Source organism: Ambystoma mexicanum, chromosome 10 (assembly GCF_040938575.1).
Source record: "Ambystoma mexicanum isolate Mex_15411 chromosome 10, UKY_AmexF1_1, whole genome shotgun sequence".
NCBI classification, from domain to species: Eukaryota; Metazoa; Chordata; class Amphibia; order Caudata; family Ambystomatidae; genus Ambystoma; species Ambystoma mexicanum.
Window position 1 is genome coordinate 481412594 of NC_090932.1, and position 20598 is coordinate 481433191.

The following is a 20598-nucleotide window of genomic DNA, read 5'->3' on the forward strand; positions in this document are numbered from 1 at the left end:
CATCAAATGCGTAGCGTTCTTTTGATACAGCCGCCATGGTAATTTAGTTTTTGTGTTGTACGCCGATATCCCCGCAAACAAACCTTTAGGAAACACTGTGTGCAGAGGTAAGCATTACTTATATGTGGCAGTAGAAAGGAAGCAGTGCTTTGTTCTTGTTACCACTATCGTACCATGCAGTGAAACTTGGTAGTGACTGTACGACAAGTCCTTACTGCGTCTATACAAGAAACAACCACCAACAGTACTGCGGTTATACTGGTGTCCTATATTTTGGAAACTGAGGCACCTGCATGGTTTCGTAAATACAGCGTGTCTGCACGTGCTCAGGAGTAGCGGTTCTCATGATTGACTGCTGCTATGTTGTTGCAAAATGAGAATGTATTTGCATTCGGAGTGAAGGTCAGTTCATTTTATTTCATTTTTTCAGTAGGTGCTCAGTGTGGTCGCACATGTAGCAGACCTCATAAGGGTCAATTGTTTTTCGACCTTGACATACAGGGAACGGAGATAAAAATAATGTAGGGAGTCACAGTTTGTGAAACATTCCCTTTGATAAGTTATGCTTCAAAAAGGTTTGTGAAGCACATGAAATATCAGTTCCCAAGGACGTCTTCTTGCAAACACCTACTGTGTGCCTGCGGAGGCCGAAATGGAGCAAGTGCATATCATGTAAGCTTATTTTTCAGGCCTATACACCAATCTGCCATTATTTACTTTGTCTGAAAAAAATATTCCTAGGAATGCATTTAAAACTGTGTGTGCTGTTGAAATTTCAGATTGCACATTACCGCCGTCTGTACGATGCCACTACAATTTCCACTATTACCTAAGAAATGTATGTGGCATTGATATTTATTGACCTATTATGCCGATAGTACATTGTCTCAGTTTGTAGGGACTTAGTACTTTTCCCCTCATAACATTATTTGTTTATAGAAATGTTATGTGTTACACCTTACATTTCCATAAAGGCTTTGGGCCACATTACGACCCAGGCGGTAAGGGGTTAACGGTGCGGTAAAAGGTGTCGGCGCCATTAAACCCTTACCGCCTAATTACGAGGTCCCTTTGCGGGTCCCGACCTTAATGGCTGGTTTTACCAGCCATTAAGGAAGGAACCCGCAAAGGGACTTTTGAGGTAATTATGGTACTGCAATTTGCGGTACCGTAATTACCGCCTTCCCCATTCCCTTTGAGCCGTATGGGGGCAAAAATGGGAATGGGGAAGGGCCAATGGTGAATGGGGAATTACCACCCCGCCAACCTTGGAATTGGGCGGTAATTCTGCCATTCATCATGGCGGAGTTGGTAAAATACTGGCATCAACCATGGCGCTAATAGCGCCATGGTTAACGCCAGGGTCGTAATGAGGCCCTTTGTATTGATAGATTTTTCTTTTTTTCTCCTCAGTTACTTCCTTTCTTATTGCGAATGTCATGGTTTGCAGCGTCCGAGTGATGGGTTTTTCAATCGTCAAGTGCAGCTATTCGTCACTGGTTGTATGTGGGTCATCATTCAATGGGATGACCGCATCGGACCTCTATGCCCGTACGCAGTTGTAGCGGTACAAAGCAACATACCATCCTTTCTGGTGTCATAGTTCGCAGCCATTCACGTCACCGTGTAAATCCCTGTGACAGCAATACGCCAACTGTGTCAACAATGCTTAATTTCTGTGCGGTCAAACCACAACGTCACCATTGCCACTAACGTTATAAGTAACATGTCATACTTTCTGATGGACTACTTCGCAGCGATTGCTGCTGTCTTGTCAATGAATGTGAGAGGAAACCGACTACTGTGTCTCAAGTGCATACTGTGTGTGTGCTAAAAACTGTGCCGCCAACGCATGGTTATTGTGTGGGAAAAAATCAACGTGGCCATCAACCTTCACCTTTTCATTGTGCTACCGAGACACATTTAGCGATGTGCATTGTGAAATAAAAGTACCTTACTACTTTTTGCATGTTAGTGTGTTTTTTAATCATTTCATATTTCCCTTCACAATGTGCCATTCTACATTGCAGGTTGTAGTATGTTTTTTACTAGGTACCATATCACGGTACATAAGTCTTTATGGAATCATTTCTTTACGCTGCCAAGGTACATTATCCAAAACGCTATTGCATACCACTTGCTTTGACAATGTAAGGCTCAATGCCATCCATTATGCTTTTGTGCCGTTAGGGTACTTTCTGTTACACAGATGCCCCAATTACCAAGAGCAGTTCTGCATGAAGACGCTATGTTGTCATATTTGCTATCTTTCCAAAAGAAGAAAAATGAGATCAGGTGCAGTGAAAGTATTTTCTGTATAAAAATGTTTCAATTGTATCATTCCTTATACCTTCTCACTACCCATTTCTTCACCCATTTCTCCTTGTGACACTTACACAAAGATGTGTGCACAGGTTGGTGGTGATGGTGTTGCTTGCAATATTTCTACCATTAGTGCACTTCGCGTCACAGGGTTTGTTGTGATTTTTTCCACACATTAGAAAACTAATTCTTTGCCTTCTGTACGCATATTTTTGCCAAACATATTCCCTGTATGTTCCACACATTTATGGAAAGGTCACTGCGCACAAATAAACACCTTTGTGTTTTACATGTGGTAGTGTTTTCACACTTCACAAGTGTTGTCATGTACATAACACAACAACGGTACGCCTTTCGTCTCTGAAGGGTACGCTGTAGGTATGCTTGCTGACCACAATATCGGGGAGATGTATACTGCCATTTACTGGTTGGGAGAAAACATAGCATTGTAGTCGCCATGTGCACCCGGCACTGGCTTTCTGTTAAAGGTGTTGCTGATAACCACACATTTTAGAACGAATACAAATCTTCTTCGCCCAGTACGGTCACACGTTTTCCTTTTTTACTTTCTGGCAGCTGTAATGGAAAGGGGCAAACGACTTTCTATGCAACGGCTGCCTTCCCTTTCCATGGTGGCCATCTTGGAAAAGGCTTTCCGTTATTCAAACGGGAGCGTCGGAGTTGCAGATAAAAAAATCCATTCTTTTGGTGCAATGGGTTAGTGCCGTAAACTCTGTATTGTAATGGCATTCAGCCCCCATTTATTTTAGGGTGCAATGGGGTTTTCTGCTTCAAATACCTCGGTATGCACTCTTGCTTCTATTGTGGTGCAAACTTGCCCTGTTGAGTTGTGAACGGGAATTGTTTCAGTTACAAGTTCGTACAACAATATACAATGTTTTGTACCATGTGGCCATGCTGTGCTACAGCATATGCTACTGTGCAATTTGTAGAAAGAAGGGCACTGCAGTCAAATGTTGCTTTACAGTATGCTTATGTGTTACTATTGGAATCCTTCCAAATACTCAATACAAACCTTGGTGAACGTATGATATGATTCACTTACAGTAATGCCAACGTATGCAAATAATTGAAAAAACGTTTCGCAAAGGGACATTATGGTTACATTGCCCTACTAAAAACGTCCAAAATTCACTACAAAAAAAACTTTGTTAAAGGAACGTTATGGTTAAGTTGCCCTATTAAAAACCTATGCCATTCAGTACAAAAACTTTGTTAAAAGGCTGTTATGATTACAAGTAACATCTAAAAAACCCTGAAATTCGGGAGTTATGGTAGGCTAATCACCCATTTTTCCAATCAGCACTCTCCACTGCTACCACTACCACCCCGACCATAACAGATGCCACCACTCATGTCATTGATGCCATCACTGACACCATCACTTCTTTAGCCCCTTTCTTTTATGTCAGCTAAGCAACCATAACTGGCGCCACCACCGTGCACTGCTAAGACTAACACCCAGGATATCAAAGATGACATGACAAATGTCATTGATGACATCACTGATGAAACCAAAATTATTTTGAAACCAAAATACTTACCCAAAAATGTTGTAAATTCTCATTAAAACACATCATTTTGTATTACAAAATGAAGGTCATACCAATATTGTTGTATGGCGTTGAAGCCCTGTTACCAAAAGAACACAAGTTTTGGGACCACATAGAGGCGACATATTGGAAGCAAGTGTTGCAGTTACAAAATGGCACTCCTCTTTTGTTAATTCGCTATGAATTGGGGCTCACATCACTCTATTCGCATGTTTCATGGAAACAGTGTGCCTACTTCCGAAAGTCTATGGAAAATATAGGCAAACCATCTATACTACAAGTTACAGCCACCATTTATTGACATCAAAAAACAAATGTCCACAAAAATGGCACGAGCACATCATTGGCGTTCTAAGCAATGCAGGTATGACCATCCAATTACTGAGTGAAAACCCTAACCGGGCTAAAATAAAAGTCATGCAACATGATTGGGTGGAAAATTTCACGAGATGCTCACTTCATAAAGATTTTGACATTTATTTGTTCGGCACTAAAGGGTATGGCAAAACAACTCAATATGTAATAAAATGTCCATGCATGATGCTCTGTAGAAAATTTATGAGATTTAAGTTCAACTTGAGGACAACTCCAACCCAGGCCTCCCTATCGCTGACACCTACACTAGTGCCTGCTCCAAGGAAACTCTTACCAACATCCTCTTTTTCGTGCCCTCGCCTGACCTATGGACCCTTCATATGGTCTCTGTGCTCTCTCCTTTCTCCTCTTCTCCCATTAATGGTGGCACCCGTTGGGATGTCCTCTTGGCCTCCTTCCTCTCCTCTAAGGCCATCATTAATGTCTATGCTAATGGGACTGTCCTGGTCCAAGGTCCTCAGGGCAACCTTCACCTCTTTGATAGACGCTTCCCACGCCTCATCAACTTCCTTTCCTCTCCTGCTGTCCCCCCTCATCTGTCCTCGGCTACCTTGCTTCTACCCTCCCTCCCTGCCCCCTCTCTTGCTCCTTCTTCACCTCCCTCTTCTACACCGCCGCAGGGCGTACTTCTGATGTGTACCGCTCCCCGGAAATCCTTCAAGGATGGCAACCTTATCCACATTGCCACACTCAACGCTCGCTCTGCCATCAGGCATTCCTCTGATATCTGCCGCCTTCTTGAGGAACTGGACATTGACGTCCTCGGTCTTACTGAGACATGGTTCACGGCCAGCTCTGTCACCAGCTTTGACACACTCCTACCTGATGGCTACAAAATCCTCTCCCTGCCAAGACCCAACCGTGCAGGGGGGGGTAGCCCTTATCTTCCCGGAGTGGATTTTTGCCACTGTCACTCCTACGCAGACCTACTCCTCTTTTGAATGTCTTGTCTGCCGACTCTCTCTCTCTCCTAGCCATTCCCTTACCATGGCTACTATCTATCGGCCACCTGGTCAACTTTCCACCTTCCTCTCCGAGTGGGCTGATCTCTCCTCCTCACTCCTGTCCTCTACCACTCAACTCCTCTTTCTTGGTGACTTCAACATCCACCTGGATGCCTCGTGTCCCCCCACTGGACTCTTTCGTGACCTCTGCGACTCTCTCTCACTCTCTATTCTCCCGTCTGGGCCTACTCATTCTGCAGGGCACACTCTTGATGCTCTGATCTCTTCTGACCTTCCCCTCTCTGTCCCTCTCTCCACTCCTCTCTCCTGGAGTGATCACTTTCTCCTATCCTCCCACCTCACCCTCCCTACCCCACAGGCAAAGCCACCCTCATCATTGCCACCCACCTTCTTGGTCATTTGACCCATGAAGCGCGTGTCAGTTGCGGGTTTCGCTGCCACCTTCTCGCCCCCTCCTCCCCCTTCGGCTGACTCCCACCCTGACACAGCCCTCTCCTTGCTCCACTCTGCTATATCTGATACTCTTGATATCCTTGCCCCTGTCATGAAAATCCGCCTGAAGCCCAAAGCCAAATGTAACTCCTGGTATGATTCGGATCTCGTCACCCTAAAACGCAAGTGCAGGGTGGCAGAGAGGAAATGGCGTGCTTCATCTTCATCCTCTGACAAACTGGCCTGCCGCCTTCTCCAAAGGCAATACCGTCTCTCTGTTCTCACCAAGAAGAGAGCCCTTATCCAAGCCCGCATCTCTGCTGCATCTAACAACTCGGCTGAGCTCTTTAAAATCTGCAAGGAGTTTGCCAACCGTGCTGCAGTCTCTACCTCTCCTGTCCCCTCCCAGGCCCTCTGCACTGCACTGGCCTCCCACTTCATCTCTAAACCTCAGGACATCCTGTCCTCACTCTCCTCCTATCACCTCCCCCCCTCTCTTCCCTGCTCCTCCTCTGGCCCTTCTGCAGCCACCCCTCCTCCCACCTTCTCTGCCTTTCCCCCATTTTCTGCTGACGAGGTTTCCAGACAAGTCCGATCTATGAAGGTCTCGTCTAAACAGATTCACCCCTGTTCCTCCAAAACTATCAAGGACCACATCGACTCCCTGGCTCCTGCCCTGGCTGACTTTTGCAACCACTCCTTCGCCTCTGGAGTCTTCCCATCCCCCCTCAAGCACTCCCTTGTGCATCCTCTCCTTAAGAAACCCTCTGCCGACCCCTCCTGTCCGGCTAACTATTGCCCAATCTCCATCACTCCCTTCCTGGGCAAGCTCCTGGAGAAACTGGCCATCTCCCAGCTTAACCTCCATGCTGAAGCTGTTGACAGTCTCCATGACCATCAATCTGGCTTCAGAGCGGCCAGAAGCACGGAAACTGCTCTCCTGAACATCCGTGAGGATCTGCTCTTAAACCTCGACTCCAACACTCCGTGTGTTCTCATTCTGCTCGATCTCTCTTCTGCCTTTGACACTGTCAACCATGCCATCCTGCTCAACCATCTCCGTGATAACCTGGGTATCACTGGTCAGGCTCTGGCGTGGCTGACCTCTTTCCTTTCCAATCGACCCTCCCAGGTCCAACTTGGGTCCTTCCTCTCTGACATCTTTTTCTCCACCTGTGGTGTTCCCCAGGGATCTAATCTCTCTCCCTGGCTGTTCAACCAGTATCTGGCACTCCTTGCACACCGCATCGCCGCCCTCTGCCCCAACTTTCAGTGCTATGCGGATGATACCCAGCTCATTTTCAGGCTACCCTCGGCCTCCTCCGCTCCCTCCCTCATCTCTGACTGTCTGTCTGCTATCCAGGATTGGTGTGCTGCCAATGACCTCTGCCTTAATGCTAGTAAGACTGAGATCCTACTCATCGGCACACCCACTCCCTCCTTCCCTGCAGCTCTCTGGCCGGCCTCTCTTGGCCCTCTTCCTGCTCCTACCTGCAAGGCAAAAAACCTGGGGGTCATCTTCGACTCCACACTCTCCTTCTCTCCTCATATATCTGACGTCTCTTAGAAGTCACATTACCAGCTGCACCTCCTCAGAGGTATTCTTCCCTTCCTCTCCTTCCCCCAGAGGCTCACTGTCTCCCGAGCCCTGGTTCTCTCGAAGCTGGAATACTGTAACAGCCTCTATCTTAATCTGCCTGCCTCCACTCTCCGTCCTCTGCAACTCATCCAGAACAGAACTGCGAGACTTGTCCTTGGCCTCAAGCCCAGGGATCGTATCTCTCCAGGACTGAAATCTCTGCACTGGCTCCCAGTGGCTGCGAGGATAAAGTTCAAAACCCTCTGCATTGTCCACAAGGCCTTCTGGGGCCTGGGGCCTAAATACCTTCAACTCTCTCTTCCTAAATATCTTCCTTCCCGAGCCCTACGCTCATCCGTCTCCAACTCCCTCAGGGTCAGCCGCTTCTCGAAGCAACGAGCTGGGGGTAGATCTCTCTCCGCGGCAGGTGCCTCCCTCTGGAACAGCCTTCCTGCCTCCCTGAAACTTGAGGGGAACCATCTCCGGTTCCGGAAGCACCTCAAAACCTTCCTCTTCGCTTCTGCTTTCTCTCTCCCTCTCCCCTGCTAAATTCTTCACCAAAAGTGCACTGATCCTGCAACTGGGCCACTCTCACCGACCTCGGACCTGGACCCAGTCACTCTTCACTTGCACTGCCTCCCTGGCAACCCCTGCACTGCGGGACTGTCTCTGTATCACTACAGCCCCCCCACCCCCTCCCCAGCACTTGTCTGCACTTACCTTGCACTTGCCACCAGCTGGCCCTATTTATTTATTATTTTATTTATATTCTACTATTTATATTGCACTCCCCCTCCCCCTTGCATTTTTCCCTTCCCCCTACCCCTGCACTTGCGCGGTCTGAATGACACCTGGCCTAGTAGGATCGTTGTCTGTCTTCCCTTTGTTCCCCCCTCCCTGCCTCGTCACGCCTTGAAACACTTGTGTATAGGCGCGTTACAAATGCCATATCATATCATATCATATCATAACTCATGATATATTATTTCAGAGAAAAGTGATTTCCATTGAACAAAATTTCTGCCGTTACTGCTTGGACACCAAACAAATTGAAACTTTACAGCACTTATAAGTTGACTGTGAGGCAATAAGCAGTGTAAGAAGCAAATGCTTCAAAGATAAGGTGGTATTTCAGAATCATGCATCTCAACTTGAAAAATGGCAAATGCTTTTCTCCAATCCCAGAGTCACAATACAGATTGCAATTGTCCAATTTTTGGACATTATCTTGCCTCCTTTAATGTGTGATGAATTACACAGTGATTTTGATTAAGAATGATTACAAGACTGGTATTCCAATCTGGTGAAAAATAACAGATACATGATGGCCTCTTTTACTAAATGGTATCTCAGTTGTCACACAACATTGATTAGAGTGAAGAGAGTCATACATATTTATCACCATATATTTCTGATGGGAGGCACGAAACTGTAGAACTCTGTGACTGAAATCAATTCTTCTTCTCTGTACTGATACTAAACACATATGTACACAATTATGTAAGCAATATGACGTGGCATATATCGTTGTGCGATTGTATGTTGTTATCATTGCTTTCTCAGCATCTCGCATTGTCCTCACCATCGTTCTTCATTATTTGATACTTCGGCATCTTTGCGTTTTAAACAAATTAATATTTTAAGTATTTGTAATAATAATTTGAAAAGTTGATTTTCATTTGACCAAATAAATAAAAATAAATAAATAAATAAAGTAGATAATTGTATACAACCTTGACTGGGCAGTCCCTTTTATCATTGGATAATAATAATATTCGCAACGATCCACGATCTTGCAGTGATAAGCCTGCTGTTCCGTCCACATTACCAAAATTGGACAAGGAGGTCTTATAATTAACTTTTATTCCAATCTGTTTGGAAGCCCTCTGGTGTACTTGAGGCGTGGGGTTGATTGATGGTTTAGAAACTGATATTCATCCATGGACCACTGGTGCCCTGGAAGTTGATTCGTCACAATGCCATCCTGATGTTTGGTTCTGAATGGACACCTTTTTGTGTGCCATCCAAAATAAACCCTGTACAAACACTCCATTCTAGGACGTGTCTCATTGAAGACCACTCACTTCTGTGCACCCATCTTTTTTGTATCCCCTCTTTTGGCTCCATTAATAACCAAGTTGTGCCTGGGGAATGCAGGTGCCTTTATAAGGACACATCGACTGAGGTTTGACCAGTGGCAACAAAAGGCCTCTGCCTCCATGTATACCGTTCCATTGCAGAGACTCCATGGGGGGCTACCTTCCCCTATGTAATGTCGTGTATATGCACCCATGGCACACCATCAGACTGGGGCGCCACAGATCTGCTGCCACTTGAAGCAGCGTGACTTTTGTTGAGCAAGGTGTAGCGGGTCACCTCCAACTACTTAAGGCCCTGCCGTCCCTTAAACCTCATATTACCGGCTTTAACCAATGCGGATCCAGTCAATCTTGCATCACTCCCATCCTGGATTAAGGATTGTAGGTCTCCTCGCGTGCATAATTGTTGTTCTCCATTTTTGGAATCAAAGGAATGGAAAGAAATACAACAGAGCAACAGAGTTACACATTGATCCGTTTAAAAAAATAAAATAAAATATGGAATTACCAGTCACACGTGAGCAACCGAGCATACTCCGATGGGATGCAGAGATTGGCTGCTAGGGCCTTTGGAGTACCGTACATCAGTGACTTCAAACTAGATATCATGGGTGGTAATGAGCAGCTGGAGGAGATGGCTTAATTCTTTACTGGAGGGAGACTTTTGCTTCAGCCCCCCGCACCCCATTATCATGTCTCAGCTGTATTGACATACCTCAGTGTTCCTGTTGGGCTGCATGCAAGTTATCTGCATAATTTCTACTTAAAATAAGCCTGAGTTTTTTTTTTTTATTTTTTTTTTTTTTTTACCCAAAGCAACATGTCTTCTATTAATTGGATGCACTGTGGGAAGGTCCCTGTAAGAACTACTATGGCTTTTAAAGATACATATTTGAACGATGGGGTGTTTTGCATTATCTGTGCAACATACTTGGCATAATTCCCACCAACTTTCCTCGTAGGTACATATTCTTAAGAGTGTTACATCACACCTCTCCACCTTGGCTTCTCCATTCTCCCAACATGTGCTTGAAATTATTCTGCCATTTGACAAATGGCTCATTAAAGCTTGAACATGTGTATCATGTTGCCTTGACAACTTCTGGCTGCACGCACACACGATCCCTTCTAACTAACCCCTCACACCCCGCACCAGTGGTGAAACACAAAATGTGGGGGCACTCTTGCAAGCCATACTGAGGGTCCCCACTAACTAGGCAATAGATCACAGGTCGCAACACACTCTGAACCGAAGGGATATGCTGCACACTACACTAGGAGAAATATATAAATATGTGTTTTAATGTAAAATACAGCACACTTTCTGAGACAAATTGGCTAAAAAGCCAGAGTGTTTGCAATTGTTTTGCACGGCAACACCAATCTAATACATGCAAGTCACCAACAGTGCACAGGAAAATGAATGCTTTTCTATTAAAAATGCCATGGCACATTGAAAACATGTCCAACTGGCTGCACAATGTAGACCAGTGTAGATATGTACTAACAGTAAAGCAAATCATGCCAGGCCACATTTAGACATACCTAGACCAGTTGCACCAAAATGGCAGTCAAAGCAATAACACTAATCAAGAAGCGAGCACACATTCAAGCCTATGTCTCTGTGGCCTCTAACAACACAGCCAAACTCTTTAAAATCTGCAAGGAACTGGTCAATCCTGTTGCGGTCTCTGCCTCTCCTGGTCCCTCCCAGGCCATCTCTAAGGCTCTGACCTCGCACTTCTCTGTTAAAACTCAGGATATCTCTTCCTCTCCCTCTTCCTCTCTCTGCCCCTCTTTGGCCATCTCTACATCTCCTCCTCCTTTCTCCTCTTTCTCTCTGACAACACCCGGTGAGGTTTCTAGACAAGTCTGATCTATGAAAGTGTCATCCAAACAGGTGCTCCCCTGCTCCTCCAGAACCATCAAGGACAACATTGACACCCTCGCTCCAGCCTTGGATGATTTCTGTAATACTCTTTCACCACTCGAACGTTCCCCTCTCCCATTAAGCACTCCCTTGGGCACCCACTCCTCAAGAAGCCATCTGCTGATCCTACCTGCCCAGCAAACTATTGCCCAATCTCCATCATCCTCTCCCTGGACAAACTCTTGAAAAAGCTGGCCATCTACCAGTTTACTCTCGACACGTAATCTGTTGGTTGTCTCCATGACCATTAATCTTGCTTCAGTGCTGCCAGAGGCACGGACACTGCTCTCCTGAACACTGTTGAAGATGTGCTCTCTAACCTTGATTGCAGCATTCCTTCTGTCCTCATCCTCCTTGATCTTTCCTCTGCTTTCGACACAGTCAACCACGCCATCCTGATCAATCAACTACATGAGTACCTGGGCATCACAGATCAGGTCCTGGAGCGGCTGACCTCCTTCCACTTGGACTGCCCCTCCCAGGTTGTCACGACCCTCGCCCAAAACCCCCTCTGGCAAACCCATTGGCCAGGTAGAGTCAGGACTTGGGCCTCTAGAACCTGGCATCCTCTTCAAAAGCCCTCATGGGGCCAGTCCTGGCACCTATGGGGCAAGGCTCATACACCATGAAGAACAATGTGCTTGGGAACTACTTTATTGTATTGTCAGCCAACATTGAGGAATCCACATAGCTTGGTTCCTAAGAACACTGTGACCTACAAGGAAGGAAAACACAGGTTAGCAAAGGCAAGACTTTGCAGTGCTGCGCATAGCGCTTAATTACTGCATCATAGTGCTCTTAATGCGCCATCATTTACCAGCGGGGCTCAACCAAGCCAGTTCGCCGCACTGAAGCTCTGCATACCTAAGGGAGAAAAAAGAGACATTTTAAACAAAGAAAGGCATGCAGGATAGTAACAAAATTAAAGAACAGCAATAAGACCTACCTGAACAATATCAAACGGGCCGGCGTCAGTGAAGTAACTGGACCGCACTCGCCCATGAAAGACAACGCGCCCCTGCAAAGAAGGCAGGACGGAGAGCACGCCTAATTCTACCACAAGGCAGAACCTTTCCGCAGACCACATCAGGGCAAAGCTGAGAAGCATACCAGCAAGTAACCGAGCTAGGTGGCGTCCCTGTGGATACCAGGTGAGCGTAACAGAACACGTAGCCTACCATAACAAATCCACCTGGGCTCCATGGAGACATCAGAAATAGACCAATTGGCCCAATTACTAGGAGAGCTTCGTGCTGAGGTTCATTCTGCCCGACAAGAGACTAATGCCCTCCGGAGAGACCTAATAGTGACCAAAGAATGCACTGAAGAGATTAGCAGGCAATACTTGCAATCACAGGCAGGATAGACGCCTCTACCTGGAAGCAATCCAACGATGCAAAACCCCGCCATAACGGTACAGATCACGTTACCTGGAACAGTGTCCCTGGTACCACCAGAAAGGTTCTCAGTCGACCCACGGAAGTATGCGGCATTCATCAATCAGTGCCGCCTTCATTTTCTTTGTAGGCCTGGAGCATTTCCAAACGACCAAGCTCAGGTATCTTTTGTCTTATAACTGAGTGGTAGTGCAGCAGATTGGTCGGTACTATTGGTAACCCATGACGATTCTTTATTACATAACTTTGGGGGGTTCCAGAGAGAAATGGAAAAACGTTTTGCTCGCCATAACAAGCAGTAGACAATGAACTCTTGTCCCTCCGACAGGGGAATCAGGACTTGTTAGCGTACATTGCTACCTTCAACAGACTGGTTGCCGAAGCTAGGTGACCAGAAAACAAAAGAACTACGTTATTCCATTGAGGCTTACAAGGCGAATTAAAGGACGTCTTAGCCCAGGTGGTTGATCCACCCAGAGACTGTGCGGAATTCATAAATCTGGTCGTGCAGCTAGACGACCGGTTGCAGGACCGAAAGGCAGAACGGTCTAAGACGGACCCTCGGACCTGGGAAACCACCCCCCGTGTAACTGAAAATGCTGTAGAACCCATGCAGATTGGAGGGATATGGCCTCCATTAACAAAACATGAGTGGGACAAAAGAAGACAACAACAGCTTTGTTTGTATTGTGGGAAACCAGGACATTTCCTGAAGGACTGTCCAGTAAAACCCCGAAGAAGAACAGTCGGGCCCACAGAGAAGGATGAAGCTAAGGAATCAGGAAACTACCAAGCTCGACAAATGTAGAGGTCAGTTTGTCGAGTGAAAAGAAAGAGTTGCTGGCCTCGCACTTTGCAATACCAGTGATCTTAATTAACCACCAACAGTCGTCAAGAATGCATGCCGTTGAAGCATACATCGATAGCGAAGCAGTTGGAAATGATATTGATCAATAACTGGCAGCAGAGATGGGGCTTCCTTTTGTTCTAAGCCAACTATTGACAAGGTAACCACTGTGGATGGGACAGAAATCGCTTCGGGACCAGTAACCCAGTGCACAGCCGGGGTAACCTTGCCGTGCCAGGATGGACATCGGGAGTCTATTTCATTCAATCTCATCAAGTCACCTCAGTTCAGGCTAATAATAGGGATGCCATGGTTGGTTGCTCACAACCCTTTGATAGACTGGCGGGCATGAAAATTAACCTTCCCCGGTGACTGCTCCCTTGCCTGCTATTACCAAGAGGAGAAACCCGATGTCTGTATCCCCATGACTCCCGGAGCGACAGTATCAACCCTGGGAGCAACTAATACCTTGCCAAGTGAATACCATGATTTCCAGGATGTTTTCGGAAAGGACCAAGCCAACACATTGCCGCCGCAAAGGCCCTATGACTGTCAGATCGACCTTGTTCCTGGTGCACAAATCCCTTGTGGCAGGATCTACGCTCTCACAGAACCAGAAAACCTTCATATGAAATCCTATTTAGACCAGTACCTTGCAAACGGATTTATCTGTCCTTCGAAGTACCCCGCAGCCATTCCTTTGTTCTTCGTACCGAAAAAGGAAGGAGACTTGAGAACCTGTATTGACTACCGAACATTGAACCAGATCACTGTGAAGAACCGCTACGCCTTGCCACTTATCCCTGAGATGCTATACCAAGTTAAAGATGCCCAGATTTATACCAAATTGGACCTTCGAGGAGCGTACCACCTGGTTCGAGTCAGAAAAGGAGATGAATGGAAAACCGCCTTCCGTACTAAGTACAGCTTGTTTGAATATCAAGTCATGCCCTTCGGGTTATGCAACGCTCCTGCGGCATCCCAATATTTCATGAATGACGTCTTAAGGGAGTTAATTGATGTGTGCGCCTTAGTGTACTTAGACAACATCTTAGTATACTCAACCTCAGAACAAGATCATGCCAGGCACGTTCGTTCAGTCCTCACCAAGCTACGTCAACATCACTTGATTGCAAAGCTTGAAATATGCTTTTTTCACATCACCAAAGTAGAATTTCTTGGTTTTATCTTTACTCCAGGAGGCATCAGAATGGACGTGCACAAGGTAGATGCCATTCTAAAATGGCCTTCACCGACATCTCTGAAAGGGCTACAAAGCATGTTGGGCTTTGCAAACTTCTACCACCGGTTCATCCCAGACTTCTCTCAGGTTGTGAACCCAATCACAGTACTATTACGAAAAAACAATAAAAAGTTTGCTTGGACTGAAGAAGCAGAAGAAGCCTTTCAGGAACTTAAAGAAAGGTTTACCTCCGCTCTAAACCTGCGCCATCCTCATCCAGACCTCCCTTAAGTCGTTGAAACTGATGCATCCAGTCTCGCAATGGGGGCTGTCCTTTCACAGAGAGACCCGGAAACCGGCCAGCTACATCCTGTGGCCTCCTGGTCGAAAAAGTTCTCACCTCCATTGATTAATTATGCCATCACGGACAAGGATCTCCTGGCTATCAAATCTGCCTTTAAAGCCTGGAGGCACTACCTTCTGGGGGCCAGACACACCATTACATTCATCACAGACCACCAAAACCTGCAATATCTCAAAACAGCCAAGGCCCAGTCCTCGCGCCAATTACGTTGGGCCCTTTTCTTCGCCAAATATGATTATGTAATCACATTTCGACCAGGAGTCAGAAACGGAAAGGCGGATGCCTTATCTCGCAAGGGCATAGATGAAATAGTATATACAACTCCAGACCCAGTACCTATTATACCTGAAGACAAACTCTTGGGTATCACGACAGCCTTAACACAAGCAGAACTATGAAAAGAAATCCAACGGACAATGAATCATGATGCCTACCTCGCATGGCAAACTCAAGGAGAACAATATACCATCAAGGACCACCTACCCTTTTTTAGGGATCGCTTTATGTACCCAAGAAGGAATTACAACAGCATATTATTTCAAACTATCATGATTCACTGATCAAAGGGCATCCTGGGATCGCCATAACCCTCGCTAAGGTGAAAGAGAACTTTTAGTGTCCTACTTGGCGTAAGGACATAATTCAGTATATTCAGTCCTGCGGTGTCTGCGCACAAAATAAATCACCGAAACAAAAACCATCTGGTCTCCTACAACCATTGGACATTCCTCCAGTTCCATGGCACACTCTTTCCCTTGACTTCATCACTGATCTACCTCCAAGCCAAGGGTTCAACATCATCCTTGTAGTTGTGGACTTATTCTCAAAGATGGCCCATTGTATTCCTCTCAAGGCCTCCCAGACGCAGCCACTTTAGCAAAAGTGTTCCTGGAGGGCGTGGTTAAGCTACATGGCTTCCCTTCGGTTCTGGTCTCTGATCGAGGAAGCCAGTTTGTTTCAAACTTCTGGAAAAAATGCTGTGCAATGGTGCAGATCGACGTTCGGCTATCTACCTACCAGTCACCATCCCCAAACGGACGGCCAAACCGAGAGAACCAATCAGACACTCGAGCAATATTTACGGTGCATGCTGCACCACGAACAAAGGAATTGGAAAGACCTACAATGGATAGCCGAATATGCATATAACAATTCTTTGCATTCAAGCACGGGACAAACGCCCTTCTATACCCTTCCTGGCAGACATCCATGTACCTCTGAACTAGACCTTCCAGCCAGCTTGGAAATGCCAGCGGTAATGACTCTACACACAACCATTACTCAGGCTTTCAAAAGGGCAAAGGAACACCTTATTCATGCCAAAGAAAAACAAAAGAGATTCGCCGACCAACACCAGAAAAAGGCCCCTGATTATCAAGTAGGAGACAAAGTTTGGTTAGCCGCTAAATTTGTACCCATCAAGGGAACCAGACCTTTCATCCAAGATTCTTAGGACCCTATACCATTAAGGCAATTATCAACCCAGCAGCCGTGTAACTGGATTTACCACCTAATATACACATCAACCTGGTATTCCATGTGTCCCTCCTGAAACCAATGCAACCCGGCACACGGATTGGGACACCACCTAAGCCCATACTTGTTGACGGAGAACCAGAATTCGAAGTCAAAGATATCTTGGACACTAAATACTCTAGGACCAAGCTATATTATCTCGTCGATTGGAAAGGATTTGGACCACAAGATAGATCCTGGGAGCCCAGTGAGAATATCCACGCACCACGTCTAATCAGGAAATTCCATCGGAACTTCCCAACCAAACCTGGGCCAGACAGAAGGAACACCATGGGAGGGGCCTTAGGGGGGAGTGCTGTCACGACCCTCGCCCAAAACCCCCTCTGGAAAACCCATTGGCCAGGTGGAGTCAAGACTTGGGCCTCTAGAGCCTGGCATCCTCTTCAAAAGCCCTCATAGGGCCAGTTCTGGTGCCTATGGTGCCAGCCTCATACACCATGAATAACAATGTGCTTGGGAACTACTTTATTTTATTGTCAGCCAACATGGAGGCATCCACATAGCTTGGTTCCTAAGAACCAAGCTGTGCAGTCTACTGTTTTGGGTGTGGCAGGCCTGGAACAACTTTCCCAGGTACTACTTTACATGGGCTATATAAACCACACCCTGACTGCAGAACATGCTTCCTGTTACTTTGCAGCTTGCAATGTAACACTCACCGTGTCCAGCTATTCCCTTGAACCTCAGAGAAGCAGAACCTGCAAGGAGACAAAAGGAACATCATTAGCAGCAGCATCTTACCTGTAGTCTTCATCTTTAAGCACTCGCAGCTACTGAGAACAGCTTCCTCGAATCTGCACGCCTCCCGGACAGAACGACCTGAAAGAGGAAGATTGAGGCAACATTAAAGAAAGCTGTAGAGACATTTACAAATTACAAACTGCTCAAAAGGCTTACCTGGCTGGTCGCCTCTCGGCTGGCACCACTCCGGACAGTCCACTCGCGCTGAAGAACACTGCGACCTACAACGAAGGAAAACACAGGTTAGCAAAGGCAAGAGTTCACAGCGCTGCGCATAGCGCTTACTTACCGCGTCATAGCGCTCTTAATGAGCCATCATTTACCAGCGAGGCTCAACCAAGCCAGTTCGCCGCACTGAATCTCTGCATACCTAAGGGTGAAAAAATAGACATTTTAAACAATGAAAGGCATGCAGGATAGCAAAAAAACTAAAGAACAGCCATAAGACCTACCTGAACAATATCAAATGGGCCGGCGTCAGTGAAGTGACTGGACCACACTCGCCCATGAAAGACAACGCACCCCTGCAAAGAAGGCAGGACGGAGAGCACGCCTAATTCTACCACAAGGCAGAACCTTCCCCGCAGACCACATCAGGGCAAAGCTGAGAAGCATACCAGCGAGTAACCCAGCTGGGTGGCGTCCCTGTGGATACCAGGTCAGCATAACACAGGTCCAACTTGGACCCTTCCACTTCACCACCTCTATTTATCTTTGGCGTTCCCCGGGGCTCTATACTCTCACCCTGGTTTTTCAACCTCTACTTTGCCCCTTGCCCCACTTGGTCTCTACCTGCTCCTCTAACTTTCAGCCTTAGCCGTATGACACTCAGCTTTCCTTCAGGCTCCTGCACTCTCTCGCTCATTCCTGAACATCTATCCGCAAGTCAGGATTGGCACACCTGCAACGATCTCTGCTTTAATGCCAGTAAGACAGAGATCCTTCTCATTGGGATCTCTTCTCCTGCTTTCCCTCTCTCACTCTGGCCGCCCACCTTGGACCCTCTTCTTTCACATTCCCGCGAGGAAAAAAACCTTGGTGTCATCTTGCCTTTTCTCTGCCTTTGTCTGCTCACATCTGGGATGTCGCCAAGAAGTCCCACTACCAGCTGCACCTCCTCAAAGCGACTCTTCCCTTTTCACTTCCCCCAGAAGCTATCCATATCCAGAGCCCTGGTTCTCTCTAGGCTGCACTACTCCAACAGCCTCTTCCACAATCTTGCTTCCTCTACTCTCCCCCACTTCAACTAATCCAGAAGAAGACTCTAAGACTTTTCCTTGGCCTCAAGCCCAGGAATCGTATCTCACCAGCCCTGAAATCTCACCACTGGTTCCTGGTGGCTGCAAGGATCAAGTTCAAAACCCTTTGCATTGTCCACAAAGCTTTCTGGGGCCGAGGCCTGCACTAAATCCAATGCTCTCTTCCACAATTCTTTCCTTCTCAAGCCCTACACTCAGCTATCTCCAACTGTCTAAGGGCTAGACGCTTCTCCAGGCAGAGAGTGGAGGGTAGATCTCTCTCCTCTGCAGGTGCCTCCCTCTGGAATGGCCTCACTGCCCCTCTCCAACTTGAGCCTGACCATCTGAAGTTCTTGAAACAGCTCAAAACATTCCTCTTCTCCTCTGCATTCTCTCTCACCCTCCCCTGATGACCTAACTGACCTACCTATCTGCTGTACCGACTCTTTGCTTTGCTACCCTCAGAGTCTCACTGAGTCGAGGCTCATTCTTGATCAGTCACCCTTCTGGATTACCCACCGGCTGCTCTTCTGGCTCGCTTCCTTTGTCCAGCGAAGCAGGTGTGAGCAGTTTGCCTGCAGCTACAGCTTGCTGGTAAGATCCCATCCCGGTTCTCGGGGCCTCCTTTGAGTTTTTTGTGTGTTGTTTCGTTGGTGCCTCGAACGTGTTGTCTCCTCCTGCCCCCTCCCTCTGCAGCCACTTCCTGGTCCCCACTCCCTCCCGCCTCCCTGGCATGCCCACCACCCCTTCCCATTCCACCATTGGGTGCTCATTTGATCTTAACTGACCCAACTGGGCAGCCCCCTGCCCAGCAGCCCCACAGCTGAGGGCTCCTAAGGCAAAGGAAGGCTTGTACGGTTGCGGCTCCTGTTGTGTCTGCAGGTGTCCACAGGGGATGCCAATTGCCAGTCAGTCTCCCATGTCAGTCGAACTAGCCTCCCTGCCTATCCCACCTTCATACTCTTAAACACGGCTGTGCTGTCCCCGTGTTGCTGTAATACACACTGTTTCTGTATTTAAAATGTTGTGCTGTGAAAACTAGGCCTTTTTCTCCCCTTTCAGGATTCTCAAACTTAGGTGGCTTCTCCGCATGTTGATGTAATACGCAGTTTCTGTATTTAAAATTTTGCGCTGTGAAAAAAAGGCCTTTTTCTCCCCTTTCAGGATTCTCAAACTTAGGTGGCTTTTCCACATGTTGCTGTAATATGCACTGTTTCTGTATTTAAAATTTTGTGCTGTGAAATCTAGGCCTTTATCTCCCCTTTCAGAATACTCAAACTTAGATGGCATCTGTAAGTGAATTTAATCCGGCACTTCACATAAGTCAACGCCTAGCATGTAATGCACAACTAAAATCCTTATTTATTTATTTGTGCCTAAAAGTTATTTTATTCTGAACGATGTATCACTTATATCACACCCCTCTCTTGGAACCTCCCGGTCAAACCGAACCAGGAATCAGGCTGGTTTTCAAAGTTAAAATATTTATTTATATAGTCACAATATAATCATATAATCACACTATTTTTAATGGGGATATAATAAACACCAATGGGGTGATGTCACACTAAGCAATCTCTTTAATCACACGGAGTAATAATGATCAAAACATTGCAGCACAGCAATAATACTTTTGTGGGTGTGGGTTCAAATCAAATAGCAATGTGGTTACTCTTTCCCCCTGCAAGCCCCTCAACCCTCCAATATGCAATGTAGAGAGAAGGCTGAGAGAGAACAGGTTTCAGGAATGCAGAATTCAAATTCAAGGGCAATCCAAATATCCCCCGAGCAAACACAAGAGAGAAACAGAGATGATTGGCAAACTGTCAAACTGGTTTTTAAAGTTGTCTAAGAATGGATTGGGTAAAACAATAAATATGGCTTAAATCACTGAAATTGTTTAAATTCTGATGGGAGCCACTTCATATGGTTGCAGACAAACACTAGCAATGATTTGACACCAATAAGCAATGTGCAAACTGAAATTTGAGGTCGGGTGCAAGGAAAAGCTATTTT